This window comes from Abramis brama, assembly GCF_963993115.1.
Source record: "Abramis brama genome assembly, chromosome: 2".
NCBI lineage: Eukaryota > Metazoa > Chordata > Actinopteri > Cypriniformes > Leuciscidae > Abramis > Abramis brama.
Window position 1 is genome coordinate 41,320,347 of NC_139964.1, and position 12,322 is coordinate 41,332,668.

The window sequence follows — 12,322 nt, forward strand, 5'->3', positions numbered from 1 at the left end:
ATATATATGAGCAGGAATTGGCAACATTATAAGCTTATTTGATGTGGCAGTATTTTACAGTAAAAACTTTATAATCTATCCGATTTTTCTAGTCGATTTTTACTCATCTCAGTATAGCAATAGAGTTTGGTAAAAGCTGTTCATTCATTCACACACAACAACACGATTCATATTTAAACAGTATTTTTGCCAGCTGCAGTAGCTACACAACAGTGTGCATCTGTGCATTCATTCATTCACACACAGAAACGCGATTTGTATTTAAACAGTCTTTTTGCGTACAGACACTATTGTGATTAGAACAAAGCAAATATAGAACTGACCTATTCCTCAGCTGGATCCGTTGCTCCTCGAAATGAAACTTCCAGCACTTCTGAGGTAAATTTTCCAGGATTATTATTAAGATAGTATTATTCCTCACAGCGTCATAAAGTACATGACTCTGATTACTCGCGGTGTGTTTTAACCAGCTGATGTGTGGGCGTTCACAGGTTTGCATGGATGCCTCAGATCATTTGCTTTTGAATAGCGCGCTCTCCGTGGGCGGGAAATTAAAACTTAATGAGCTGAGATGAGAACAACTGACATCTCTCTCTTTTCATACATATTACATAAACTGAGAATATTTGTTTTTTATATAAATTACTTCATTTAAAAGAAGAGATTTCAAGCTTGAAACAACAGTGTGCCTGTTTGACTGAGTATTCGCTGAGTTATAGTTCATTTTCGGATGTGTTTCAGAATGGACTTCACTGACAGATAGAAGGCAGAACTCACATCATGTTTATTTTTCTTTATTTGGCAAAAAGCACAACACTTTGTTTTTATTGTGAGTATTCACAAAAAAATAAAAAAAATAGACACTTAACAGGATCAAATGGACACAAAATGACAAAATATTTACGTACATACTTACAGCGGGTCTATTCGCATGGGATTAGTTAAGTATAAAGTAAGTAAGTAAGTAAGTAAGTAGTATTACCTGAGGTAATTTTTCCGGACCTTTTTACTGAAAGTAAAAGTTGCCGAAATTTATACTGGCATTTTTCGTAATGATACTGAGACTTCGGACGGGACAAAAATCACAGAGAAGCTTAAACTAGTCCCGTCCGAATAGGGCTATAGTCTAGCGACTATCAGAGCAGAAACTAAAGCTGCTGCTCTCCATATGTTTTTCCATCCTCTCTGATCGCATTCGTATGTAAATTGCACAAGCTTATTTCATCCATTAGATCAAAAGATCTGAAAAAGCACATAAATTTACCCACCCATAGACACTCCCCTTGAAGAAATCAAGACAGAAGTGCTTGAAAGTGGACCAAAGAGACTGATTAAAACACCAAGTGTAAACCAGGAATGTGTCTCCCTCGTCTACTTGTTATCTGATTGACCAAAATGTCTTGGGTTACTTGACTGTAACCCTGTTCCCTGAAAAAGCTGGAACGAGATGCTGCGTTTCATAACGCTAATGAGAACTCTGTTAGACCTGTTGTGAAGTATGTGAGGCAAACACGTCAAGAACTTGGCTTAAATAACCTTTGACAATGTCATTGAAATGTGCACTCGTGAGAGGTTATACATAGAAGTGAAACAGACGCGCCTTCGGTTATAACTTTGTCTGAAGAGAGACAAGTTCACAAGACTTTTGATTTATCAATCATGTAGGCTAGAATTATTACTACAAAATGATGTGAAAATCATTCTGACCACTAATTCTGACCACTAATTCACAAACAACAATATAATGATTTAAATTTTGTAAGTCAGTTTTTGTGTCAGCACTGCTGTATGCATGGGAGTATTGATGTCCATGAATATTTATGTGATTCACACCAGGGGAGATAAAAGGGACTCCCCCAATGGCTAATGCTGCCCCATCAAAGGTGCTGTATGGCAGCCTGAACAATGAAAGAGGAGATTCAAATATTTTAATCTGTTTTATTGTAATTCCTCAATTGATTAGTTCATCACGACTCACCACACTCTGCTTCTGAGCTTCCCTCCAAAGAGGGGCCAGACCTGGTTGGGGCTGGGTGGCCAACAGCCCAGACTCTTGAGCACAGTGGGGGAGAAACTTGTCAAAAGCTTCAGCATGCCTTTTAGCCTCCCATAATCTACTGACTACTGAGTTAACAGATTCGCCAAATAGGCTGTAAGGGGACACAGGGGCATCAAGGAGAAATGTCTTCTCCTTCTCGCCCGTGAGGTTGAGTCACAGATCACTCTATGTGGCGACCATTGCACCCATAGAACGGCTGATGGCATGGGCCATTTGCTTGGTCTAACTGAAGACTGTTCACAGCATGAACCACTATCTCGATTAACTCCTTGTAAGCTCTTTCATCACAAGAGGAGTGCTCAGTGGCAGCACTCTCAAATTCCATATCTGCAAAAGAACCAGTGTCCTCAGCCCAGTCTGAAGAAGTGCGGGAGTGTGGTCTAGAAGCGGGCTCCAGGACCTCACCATCTGGCGAGATGACAAGAGAAAGAGAGGGACACGTGAGCCCCATGATCTCATAGAGGACGCACAGGTTCACTCTTCCTGCTCTTCCTGAGTCGAGACCGGAGCACCCTGATGGGAAATAACTCATGGTGTTCACACTCGGCATCCTGGAGGGCTAGAACAGCGTGCTCTTCCCCCAGACATTCCAGACAAAAAAAATCATGCGGGTCATCTTCAGAGATGGGTTGTAAGCAAGGTGGCACGCATCTCTTAGTGGAATCTTTCAACATGATTATACTTACTTTCGTTTTGTATTTATTTTATTTTGTCATTAAATTCTTTAAATGTTTGCTGGTTCCCGCCTCCTTCTTCCCATAACATCTGAACTGCGATACACAGTATTAACTCCTGACAGAGTGACAGTAAGAAAAAGAGAGAGGTAGCACAATTCTGTCTCTGAAGACAAAAAAACCTGAAGGTGTGTCTGTTTCACGTCTATTTATAGCTTCTCATGACAATGGCTTCCAATTATGTCATCTTCAGAGGTCATTTAAGCCAAGTTCTTAGTATGTTTGCCACACATGCTTCACAACCGGTCGAACAAAAAATGTTCTCATTAACGTTATGAAACGCAGTAATGAGTGTAGCTTTTGATAGGCAACACATCTTAATACCAGGTGTAAACAGGGCCCAATTTTCTGTTTGGAAGTTAGTTTGTTCATTAAAACTAGTTAAAAGTGTTGTTTTCTCTTTTTTGTATTATTATTATTTCTTTTATATATGTTTTATATTTTATTATTGCCCTCATGCTCTTGCCTTCCAACCATACATTGTCATTGTGTTGCTTTAATTGCTTAAGGTCTGTAATACTTGTAGGGACAAAAAGACTTGAAAACAAGTCATGCAGTTTTGGAAAAGCACGAGGATGAGTAAATTATAACAGAATTACATTTTTTATTTAGATTTAGATTCACTAGCTTACATTAGTATACTTTTTTTTGCAAGTTGTTTCACATTCTAAGCTGTGACCTCAGTGCTTTTCCATAATTCATTAGCATAGTTTGCACATTGAATTTGCATAAAAGCCTCTTATTGTATTGCTGTGATGCAATGGTTCAATAGTTGATTCATCGTTGCTCTAGACAATTTAGCTCTTTGACAAGTTGAGGATTTTCCTCAATCCTCTGAAAATACTGTATCTCAAATCTGTGCTGGGCTCATATCTATTCCTATCAAAGAAATCCCTGAGGTTCTACTGACTGCATGAATTGCATGCAAATTTCTGTTGGTTAATTTTTTTTTACAAAAAGCCCTTGAGCTGACACTTTGACAGCAGCCCTCTTTCTTATCTTAATTCTGTGAGGGTTATCTGTCAGTCATTTTGCTAAGGTGCTGAGGGGGGTGGGGGGGCTAGTTCTCTTGTATTGGTTAAATGTCATTTTCATGTCCCAGTAATGCCTTTAGACAGTCTTAACCTCTACTTTCTGTTACTTATATTACAAGTTTTCTCTCTGTGATTTCACAGCAAAAACAATAGAGGTGGGAATAAAGAATTACAACTACTCATGTTACTACTGTAATTTAAGGTGACCAGGTGTCTCTTTTTTTCGAGGACAGTCACGTTTTTTGGTGATCTGTCCCCGACTGCAGCTGTCCCCGGAAATGCCCCCGTTTTACAACTTACAACAATACATTGCAAAAAAGCCTGACCAATATACAGCAGGCTGCTGGTTATAGGAGCATTCCTGTAGTGATTATTTTCACCAAAAGATGGCTTTGCGAGTGTAGGATTGAAAATAATCCAAGATATTTGAAATGAACAAAGACATTTGCTTTACTGTTTTCCACCCCCTCTTTTCCCAATGACCATTTGGAGTTCCTAAAGGCACAGAGGTGCTGATAGCGATCAAGGCCTGTAGGCCAAGATATGTGTACTTCAGGGGTCTATGTATTGTCACACCTTTAGTATGGTGGGGGAAGTTGTAATCTCTCAGGTAACATTTTACATATATGCTGAGTACAATTAATGGTACAAGTTATCATCATCTCATACATCTATTTTGTAACTATTTTAAGTGTAACCATAACCATATTTTGTCATTAAACCTTTTCAATTACAAAGGATGTGCTATTTAGTTTTGATTTGGTATTGACTTTGAATTGCTACCTATTGCAATACAATATTGTCACTCTCTAGCAATGCTCTCCCACATTTTAATCTATTGTAACTGCGCTAATTTCCGTCGTTGGTATAAGTAGCAGTGGGTAGTACTAGACAAGAAATGTACAGTTTTCTACCATCTTGCTAATAACGTTTCTTTAGTCATTTGGCAGTCTTGCAGCCTGAACCCCTGCAGGAAATCCACCCTTACATGACCTACGCTGACTGTAATTGGTACTTCATGAAAAAAAAAAAAAATGGACAAAATATTTAGGCATTTATATAGCACTTTCATATGTACTACTGTACACCCAAAGCGCTTTACAATCATATCAGGGGATCTCTCCTCAACCACCACCAGTGTGCAGCATCCAGCGTCCATGATGCGACGGCAGCCACAGTACAATGGCACCAGTGCGCTTTCCACACACCAGCTATAGGTGGAGCGGAGAGAGATTGATCGAGCCAATTCAATGGGTGGGGTTTATTAGGAGGCCATGATTGACAAGGGCCAATGTATAGAATTTGGCCAGGACACCGGGGATACACCCCTACTCTTTACGAGAAGTGCCATGGAATTGTTAATGACCACAGAGAGTCAGGACCTTGGTTTAATGTCTCATCCGAAGGACGGGACACGTATGAAGAATGTAACCTGGATGCAAGCATAATGCCATTATCGTCAAATATCAAACGGAATATCATTATCGTTTTCAAGGTAGTACCATACTAACTATTCATGTTAAATTTAAGTAATACTGTTTGTATGTGCTTTATAATAAGGCCTCAACAGGGTGTGGGATTGTTTTGCACAATTTTAAAAGTCCCCAAATTTCTGCAGTCACAACGCAGTAATTCCCACACATCTTACCTATATTTAAAAAAACTAAACAACTACACTTGCAACAAATACATTTGTAGAATACACATACTTTCTGCTTAAAATAAGCTTAAAATGCAAAACAGACCAATTAAAGGGATAGTTCAACCAAAAATGAAAATTAGCCCATGATTTACTCAACCTCAAGTCATCCTAGGTAGGTGTATATGACATTCTTCTTTCAGACGAATACAATCAGAGTTATATTAAAAAATGTCCTGGCTCTTCCAAGCTTTATACTGGCAGTGAATAGCTGTTTCTGTTTTGAAGTCCATAAAAGTGCATCTATCAATCATAAAAGTGCTCCACATGGCTCCAGGGGGTTAATAAAGGCCTTCTGAAGAGAACCCATGCGTTTGTGTATGAAAAATATTGATATTTAACATGTTACAAAGTAAAATTCTAGCTTCCGGCCAAACGCAGTCTACTTACGGAAGTTAGCGTAGTGCGTCATGGCGTAGCGTAAATATCAGCAGTATGTCGCATTACACGCATAAGTTGCACTTTAGATTTACGTGCAATCCGTATGTTAGTTTTGCCGGAAGCTAGTTATTTTACTTTATGAAGTTATAAATATATATATATTTTTTTTCTTATACAAATGCATATTGCGCTTCAGAATGCCTTTATTAACCCCCCAGAGCCATGTAGAGCACTTTTATGATAGATAGATGCACTTTTATGGACTCCAAAACAGAAACAGCCATTCACTGCCATTATAAAGCTTGGAAGAGCCAGGACATGTTTTTATATAACTCCGATCATATACATCTAGGATGACTTGAGGGTGTGTAACTCATGGGCTAATTTACATTTTTGGGTGAACTATCCCTTTAAAAGTAGTTTTCCGTGGTTTTTCAAGTATGGAGAATTCAGTTGCATTCTAGATGCTGGGACAAGTCTGTGACAAAACTCAAGTGTTTTCCACATACCATTCAGATCAGAAAGAAGATCGAAAGCACTTGTTAGAGGCACACATTTTTTTTTAGCGTTAGGTAAGTGCCTATTACCAACACAATCCAATCTGAAGTTAATTAATACATCGTTATACATAACTGTTTTATATATATAAATATAGGTTCCCTTTCAAAAGGACACTCGCACTGCATCAGAACGCTATGGGGAACGCCTACGCGTGAACTGGTGTCTGAAACGCTTATCTAATCACAGCAATCCTATTGGCCGGCGACAGCCTATTACATCATCACTAGTGCGACCCGGAAGTATATAAGGGGAGCCTGAAGAACATGTCAACAACTTTTTCATCTTCAGGGACTGTTTTGTTTGTACGCTTCAACCTGAAAACTTCAAAAAGGCAATCATGGCTTGTGAAAAACGCTTCAGGAAGTGTGTGCATCCGTGTCTAAGATATTGATACTTGATGACACACAACTTGTGTGTTTATTGTTTGGGCTCAGAGCATCCACAATCAGTGCCTGAGGGATCTGCTTGAGCCACAGTGAGTTTTTTCCCTTGAGAAAACTCCACTCTCATCTGCTCTTTTCTCGAGGGAAGAGGGACAGACATCTGTACCAGGCGATTCAGGTCCCACTCGCACTGAGGCAGAGCAGAGACTGGAACCATGGGTTTTTTCAGAGGGAGCTCGCTGAGGAGGTTGAGAGAGTTGTTAATCTCTCACGCCCTTCAGAGAATTGTGAGAGTGAGCTGCAGGATGAGGATGTGTTGTCACTAACATCCTCTGATCCAGCAGCGAGTGCTCTGCTGTGTATAAAAACAACCAGCCCAAGAGAGCAGGAGATGGCTGATGAAGGTGAAGAGGATATACAACCCAAACCCCCACGGCCACCCTGCACCACGTATGTTAAGCTGTTGAGTGTTATAGAACGCACTTCAACAAGGCTTCTGCTGTCGTTGGAGCACGTGAGGGAAGAGACCGCTCGTGAGAGACTTGACGAATGGTTTCTTTCCAGCCATAAAGCTCCAGCTCTCGTGAGCCTTCCATTCCTGCCAGATCTTCACAATGAGATCGGAAAGGCATTCACCGCCATCAGCGAACTATGCTGATGTTGAGGGGATGCGCGAACACAGGTATGTGTCGATGCCCCAATTGACGAGATGTTCGCAAACTATCTCACGGCTGGAGAGGCATCGACACTAAGTGCTCCGGCCCTGTCTCTTAAGCCACTAAAATATGACAGCACGCTTAAATGGCAGGGCATACGCGGTGGCGGGTCTGGCTGGTGATGCCTTGCACACAATGACAGTGTTGCAAGCATACCAGGCTGATCTGCTGACAGATTTGAAGCATTTAAATCTCTCACCCCAAGCGCTTCTTGCATCAGCCTGAGGCTGGACCTATTATGAGCTGGACCTATTATGAGTTGGACCTATCTGGCTACGGGTTTGGTAGTAAGTGCGGTCTTTCGTGCTCTTTTAGTGATAGGCCTCCATTTTGTGAATGTCGTTTAGGCCATCTCTCTATGGGCAGCAGTTTGAGCTCTGTAGGTCTTCTCCCTTTACGCGAGTTTTTAGCAAGGTTGAATAATAGGCCACGGTGGTTCCCTGTTAGGAAGTATTAAGGGGGTGTTAAATATGGTTTTCATGGGATGGTGAAATTAGGGCCCTGAAGTTCCCATATATAGGTAGGCTATGCATACCCTTCCCATAGGCCTCCTCTTATGTTAGAGTCGTCAGGCTTATAGTAGTGTCAATCTGTAGTAGTGAACAGGTTGGCTGTACAGAAAATTCTCTAGTGAGGCCACCGTTCATCCAAGCACCTAATAGACATTTGTTTGTGTGAGATGGCTTCCTCCCTATCTGAGTTATTCTACTGAGGCCACCGCTCTGTCAAGCTCCAGACAGAACTACAAAGCCAAGCGTTGGCCCTCTTCAGGCCACCTTGATAGCCACCTTATACTAGTGCAGCAGTTCTCTCACTTTAGAGAGTCGTTGAGATTATAGCTCTGAACTTCAGTCACTTTATATTTGTGTGTCGGCCCACATGGGGCCAACTCGATTTATGTCTTAGGCTTAGAAACTATAGGAAATTGGTGGCGGTTTGGTAAGCATTCTCGCCTCAAGCCTCTCAGTATCTGAGTGTAGGTTCCTTAGAGCTAGAGCCCAAATTATTCCTGTAAATCTAGTTGTTCCTAGTACTGGCCTTCTCTTACTACAAGAGTCGTCTAGCCAAGGAAGCAGTATGCTCAGGCCTCCGCCCTTTAGAGCTGAGTATTGAAGCTAGTTTATCAGGCTATGCCTTACAATTGAAAAAGGATTTTTTCCGCTGAGCCCCTTGAATAAAATAATCCAAGTCATAAGGCTGAATGTTGTTGGCCACTTATTGTGGCCTCCATTTCCTTGGGTTTAATAGAAAATGTAAAATCTGTCTTGTAAAAAATACAAGATAATAGGCCTCGACCCTGATACATTCCTCAGGGTCATGCTGATAGTATTCCTTGTTAGGGTGTTTATTTAGAGTACGTTGCTACCCATGGCTTTTATGATATCACCCTTCACCACCCAGGCTCAGGTAGAGACAGATTAGTTACTCCCTCCCACTTGGGATGGTTGAGTATGCTCCCTTAGAGCCGAAGCACTGCCTGGGCTGACGCCCGTGACATTCGAAGAAGTAGGCCTTACAGTAGGCCTCCTCGATAGTCCTTATAACGTAAGACTGTACTCCCCTTGCTTTAACCCTCTGGGGTCGGCGGTCGCACTGGCGATACCAGCTCACTTTTTTTCTTATCCGTGCAAAAGAGACTCAAAATACAAAAATGTATTGATCTTACATATAAGTGTTATACATCATTCAAAACTGTTAAATGTCTTCTTTTATTTGTGTGCACTCATAACAAAAACAAAATGTTGTGTTTTTCGTAAAATAAATAAAATAAACATGATGCGCATTCTGCTGTCTCTCTCAATGTGAAGTTTATTCTGAAATGCGACAGAAAATGATCTGTAGCTCTGCGAATGCTTGTCACACTGACGTGAGACATAAGTTTAAGGTAAGACATGTCCACTCATAATAGTAAGCATGTTATTGTTGCATAAACTTTACATTGTAGCAACTAGTCAAACTGGTGCCAGACTAAAATGTACGTTATGAAATGAGATTGGAGTAAAAACATGAAGCCTAATGCTAAATTTATATACATGTATGACACAAGGATGTTTTTATGTTCGATAATAAAACACAGCATAATATAAAAGTAGGCTAGTATGAGTGTTTACTCTACTATGATGAATATTATAATCTTTAGACCAATGCAAAGTACAGCATTTTATTGAGAGGGGAAGAAAATCTCAGCCAGATAAGTGGAAAAATAAAAACTACAGGAAAAAGACAATTGAATGACAATTTTTGCATCGTTGTGGGAGGAAGTGTAAAGAGGTAAATACAGATTTCTCTCGTCTCAGGGGAAAATGAGAAAATGTTGCACGACCATTCAATAGTATGACTGGGTTTCTAACATTGCAAAGCTTAATGCAAATGAGTGTTCCTTTAAGAAAACATCAGTTTCACAACATATGCTGCAAATACAATACAACCAATAAATAATAATACAAAATAAATAATAAAAAAACACTACTGTAGATATTTGCGTTGTTGGTCTGCCATTTGCAGTACGTTTGTGTATTCGGTTGTGTTTTGCATATTTGCAGCACATGTGCTGTCAAACTGATGAAGATGTTTTGTAAATTTGCTTGTGTTTTTTTCTATTTCCATGCGTTGTCTTCTGTTGCAGCGTGTTGAGCCCTCTCGGCCACTGTCCAAAAAACGCAACAGAAACAAAGCAATAAATTAAATTGATACAAACAATAAAGCAAAAGTGTAATGCATAAATCATAAAGTACAGAAACAAACTAAAAGCTGGTTATAAAAGACAAATGAAATACATTTTATATTTACAGATGTGCAAAAATTTTTAAAATATAAGTTACAACAATGCAAAACAGATTCCCTAATAACTTAAAATGTGTGGTTTACATTTTGCAAAGGTGTCCTTTTTTTGCCACCCTCGCGATCACCAGCTAGATGAAACCAGCTTTTAATAACTTTTTCGACCTCCAACTCAGATGTCTGTGCACACACAGGATTACTTCTTACAGCCTCTAGAATAGGAGCATACAAATACAGAGTTAAAAAATAATTTTAAATGAAATGAACAATAGACATATAAAGCATTTGTATCAAAAGACACCACCAGTCAAAGAATTAAAACTTTCAACATTCATTCATGACATGAGGGAATAGTCATGAAGTTCCAGATAGACTTAGAAACAACAAAAATTCATTTTTGAATGCTTGCCTCATAATCCGCCAGACGTGTCCTTTAAATCAACTCCACCAAACAATCCCAGTTCAAGTACCTGAAATATTTTTAAAACATGCCATCACTATTAAGTCAAAACACTAAAACATGCTAATATCGATATTATATTTACCAAATTAGACAAATATAAATAGTTTTTGTTATTGTTAGATTTTTCATGTTTTAGATTGATCACACACACACCATTTAATTACAACAGTAATTACAACCAGACTTGTGAGTGATAACAGCATGCAACTGTGCATTACCTACCACTTTTTGTCTTGTTACTGGACATGATCGAAGATCACTTTCCAGGGAAGTTAATGACCTTAAGTCTTCAATTGGAAACAGTTTTGGACTTTGACTTTGGTTCTGTGCCTCTGTGATCTCCCGAACGTTGTTTGCTTTGAGATCTCGCACCATCCTTACAATGTTCCTCTGCTGCTCCATAAGGATTTCTTGTTAAGATATTATGTCATGGAGAAGTGCCAAAACATTAAACACAGGTATTGAAAGGGTTTAACGTTACCACACCACATCTGCTATGACATGAGCCTTACGCCAACAGTGAATATATGATAGAAAAAAAAAAAAAAAGAAATCTTACATCTTATTAATAGGTCATCGCTTGAGAGGCTTGTTGTCTGTGGTGTTTCATGATGCCACGATGATTGTATTGCTGTTCGGGAGACTGTAAAGTTGTCTCCTGAATTAATTTATTTTCCCAAAGATTCAAACATCTTGTTGACTCTTTTAATAGCCATTTTTCTTATGTTACCTCGCTCACTGTAAGCCCACATATGTTCATATAATAAACACTGTAAATGGGGGCTAATTCTAGACCCTCTAACATAAAAACAAATAAAATCAAACCACAGAAAACAAGCAAAAAGCCTATCTAGTAACGTACTGCGCTATAGAATAAAATCTACGTGTTAGTTTAGATATTTTAAAAAGTATCAACTTACCTTGATCATGTATTAAAACTCCAAAAGATAAAACCAAGATAGCGTGATTGTCGAAGTTAGAACGACAATTTGAATTTCACCGCGAGACTGCGTTGGAAAATATGAGTTGCTGAATAACTGCTACGTAACTTCCGGATCCTCTGGTAGGCGGGATGATGTCACGAGGTGCACTCTGGGAAAAGTAGTCCTTCTTGTAAAGCGGCTTTAACACCGTATATGTAAATCAACTACTATTTCCATGATGCATTGCAAACTGCGTCATCGTATCAGCAACAACAGACGCGCATTGACCCGTCTGTCGAGCAAGAAGACTGCTCTAAAAAACAGTTTAACCATGGGTTTTTGTAGTAAAACTGTCGTTATACTGTACAAATGGTAATCAATTCGCCAAAACTTTTTTGTGGCATTTTGATTACCATTTGGATAACCACAAAGTACTCATTCAGTCCCATTCAATCTTTTGTCTTTTATGATGCTGCTGACTGAACCATTTGTCTTTGTCTTCAAACATTTTGCAAACATCTCATGTTTTTTTTGTTTTGTTTTTTTAATTTTGCACATTGTCACCTCCTTAACTGCCCATTAAAATAA

At 39.4% G+C, this 12,322-nt stretch overlaps 2 long non-coding RNA genes across 2 annotated transcripts; both read right to left on the reverse strand.

The window, feature by feature from the left end:
• Positions 1 to 9,714: 9,714 nt before the first annotated feature.
• On the reverse strand, positions 9,715 to 10,528 carry LOC311074885. Its single transcript, XR_014604387.1, has 2 exons — positions 10,436 to 10,528; positions 9,715 to 10,214 (listed from the first exon to the last, which is right to left on the reverse strand). It is a non-coding gene; the product is annotated as an uncharacterized lncRNA (long non-coding RNA).
• A 223-nt stretch (positions 10,529 to 10,751) lies between these two features.
• LOC311078112 lies at positions 10,752 to 11,866 on the reverse strand. The gene is made up of 3 exons (XR_014605052.1): positions 11,732 to 11,866; positions 11,034 to 11,221; positions 10,752 to 10,818 (listed from the first exon to the last, which is right to left on the reverse strand). It is a non-coding gene; the product is annotated as an uncharacterized lncRNA (long non-coding RNA).
• Between the last annotated feature and the right edge of the window lie 456 nt (positions 11,867 to 12,322).